Source organism: Bison bison, unplaced genomic scaffold (genome assembly GCF_000754665.1).
Source record: "Bison bison bison isolate TAMUID 2011002044 unplaced genomic scaffold, Bison_UMD1.0 scf7180017864366, whole genome shotgun sequence".
Taxonomy (NCBI): domain Eukaryota; kingdom Metazoa; phylum Chordata; class Mammalia; order Artiodactyla; family Bovidae; genus Bison; species Bison bison.
Window position 1 is genome coordinate 4,527,681 of NW_011494938.1, and position 3,252 is coordinate 4,530,932.

At 35.0% G+C, this 3,252-nt stretch overlaps 1 protein-coding gene across 1 annotated transcript in view; it reads right to left on the reverse strand.

Moving 5' to 3' along the window:
• LOC104999957 (chromosome unknown open reading frame, human CXorf21) overlaps positions 1–1,910 on the reverse strand; it is a 31,262-nt gene extending 29,352 nt beyond the window's left edge. Inside the window, exon 1 of the mRNA XM_010855594.1 lies at positions 1,620–1,910. The gene's annotated coding sequence lies outside the window, so the exon portion shown is untranslated. The remainder of the gene's footprint in view (positions 1–1,619) is intronic.
• Between the last annotated feature and the right edge of the window lie 1,342 nt (positions 1,911–3,252).

Sequence of the window (3,252 nt, forward strand, 5' to 3'; positions counted from 1 at the left end):
TCATGATAGAATTGATACTAAATTTCCTTGGTGTTATAATTCTTAATTATATTGTTAATTATGGCTATTACCACTAACATTTATTTAATTGTAAGCATATCAACCAAATGCAATGCAAGACTGAATCCTGAATTAAAAAATAAAAACTCTCTAGAGGACATGTGGATAATTAGAGAAATTTGAATATGGATCTACTATTAGATAATAGTATTATATTAAGATTAAATTTCCTTATCATTATAGTCATGTAGAAGATTATTCTTTTTCTTAGGAGATATGGGTCAAAAATTTGAGGGTACTGTCCTGAAATCAACAATATACTTTCAAACAATTTAGAAAAAAAAAAACAACCTGTGTATGTGTGTGTTTATGTATATATACAGAGAGAGAGAGAGACATAGCAGGAGAAAAAATAAATGTGATGAAATGCTACAAGTGATTACACACTACAAGTGTGTGCATTGCACTATTGAACATGTGTTCATTGATAGAAATGTTTGTTCATTGAAGTAGTTTTTTTCCATTTTTCAATAGGATTGAAACTTTGCAAAAAAAATTGGAAGGAAAGTAACTACAGTTAGTTAATGAAGGGAAATTTACATTCTATTGTGCCTATGAAGAGCTCAGAGAGACAATATCTTACATATCTAAGATAATCATTAGGTCTGTGGTTGGAAATGTTCTAGTAACTTGAAATAACTATTGAAAACATCACTTTGCTCTGAAATAATAAAATTAGCTCACATGTGTAGATCTCCCAAATTACCATTATAATATGAGTGTTTTGCAAAAATTTGAAATACTCTCTACTCCTCCAGAAAGCTTCTCAAGCTCGGAAACACGAGCTTCTTACAACTGACGTACGCAAAAAAAGGGTCTAAAAATATGAGTGTGAATATTCTGGTCAAACCAAGTTTATATTCAAGCACATATAGATGTGCTCAAAAAAAGAATGAGCAGATCTAAAGATAATTCAAGCAAAATTCAAGCAAAAGTACTTGTGCATGTACTGTCTTTAATACCAACAGGGAGACTTTTCCCAAATCACCCAGATGGCAATTTGAAAAGCCTCATCACTGTCAATCACATTTACTTTGCGTATATCCTGCCACACAGAAAAACACTTATCACAACTTCATCCAGCGAATAATTGAGAGTCAAATTGGAATTTATTGTCATTGTATTCATCTCTAAAACTACATTCCTGTGACCAAATTCGAATTGTGCTGTCCCTGCAAAATTCTGCTTAGGTTTTTAGGTCTTCTTTAAAAAATGCAGATGCTAAACCTATGTAGAAATTAGCAAACAGGGACTGAAGAAATGACATAACAAATACTTGATCAGATCAGTCAAAATTTTAAGTAAAATAGTTTTAGAAATGTCCAAAATGTGACCATGAGGTAAGAGAAGTGCAGTGTTTGGCTTAATTTCTCTTCATTGTCTAACTCCATTGAATGCTTGCTTACATTCCCACTCACTTCTGATCTGGTAAATGAGAAAAGCATTTTAGATGTCATGAGATTGGAACTGAGTTCTGCTGATAAAGTGTGAAGAAAGGGTGAGAAGAGAAATGACAGATAGAGTTCACAGTCATAGGATTTGTTGCCTCCTTTGCTTACCTTCACTAACCAGTCCGTGCCTTTGGTCCTGCAGAAATACCACGATTGACCATATAGAGATGAATAAGCCAGCCAGTGCTTTAACCAGAAATGTTCGCAAGCCTTTGGTGAGTCTACTTTCCCTGATAAAACCAATAAACTAAGCTGTTCATTGCCCTTGCCATTCTTTTTATAACTGATCCTATGGAAAAAGTTGTTTTTGCTCAAGTCTGATTTGTGCTAAAGAAGGGTGGGAAGTCCCAAGAACGGGGGAGGCAATAACTGACAAACCCACATCAAGCCACAGAATGGTGTTTCTTCCCCTTTTTGAAAAATGAAACCTATCTATGAAACTGCCTCTTGTTAAAGTAGTTTATTGCTACATGTTATGTAAGAACCCTCTAAACATAAATGTATTCCTCTAACAAATTCCCTGGGACCCCTCTCCCAAAAGAGAGCCAAGTCAAAGATGATTTCGCAAATTCCATTTCATCATTAACCTTTAGTTTTTAAGAAGTGTTGTTTCTCAGTTGGACTCATAATTTAAAAAATGCAAATGAAAACAGTTTTCTCTCTCAAATTAATGAAAGTTTAAAAATTCAATAGTACCCTGAGTGAGCAAGGTTGTGGGGAAGGAGGCACTCTCATACACTATTGGTGAGATTATAAACATTTTCAAAAGGCAATTTTCCAGTATCTGTTATTTTCCAAAATTTTAAATATTCATACCCTTTGGCCCAACAATACCATTTCCAAAATTTATCCATAAAATATATTTGCACCTCTACACAAAGATATGTGAAAAGATATTTGTGGCAACATTAAGAAACAACCAAGAAAAAATATTCATAAATACGATATTGTCCAAATGCCTGGGAGTTTATCCCTACTGTAGAAAATTAGTGAGGTAATTTTCTATCTAATAATAGGAAAAAATCTCCAAAGTACATTGTTTCAAAAGACCATGGAAGGCATGCTGCTGCTGCTGCTAAGTCGCTTCAGTTGCTCCAACTCTGTGCGACCCCATAGACGGCAGCCCACCAGGCTCCCCCGTCCCTGGGATTCTCCAGGCAAGAACATTGGAGTGGGTTGCCATTTCCTTCTCCAATGCATGAAAGTGAAAAGTGAAGTCGCTCAGTCATGTCTGACTCTTAGCAACCCCATGGACTGCAGCCTACCAGGCTCCTCTGTCCATGAGATTTTCCAGGCAAGAGTATTGGAGTGGGGTGCCATTGCCTTCTCCATGGAAGGCATAATAGGCTCTAATTTGTATTTTTAAAGCATAGACTATTTCTATAGGGATATACAAGAAACTAGAAACAACCAATTGCCTTTTGGAAATAAGTCTTAATTTTCTACACTATATCTTTTTGAAGTTTCTACTGTGTATAACTTTTCCATTTTAAAAAAAATAGTATTTTAAGTCACATTTAATTTTACTGCTCAAATGAATCTTTACCGGCTCTGTATCTTTACTGGAAGACAGAGAAGTCTGTCTGCCAATGGGTCAGTTATTCTAGCCCAAAAGCAGAAAAACATGTACAGTTCTCAAAATAATTTCACTTGTTTACTCTGATGGCTTCAATTAAACCAAGAAAGAGTAATCCTGTCCCAAATAATATCTGATTCTGTTATCTTTTTCTACCTAACTCTG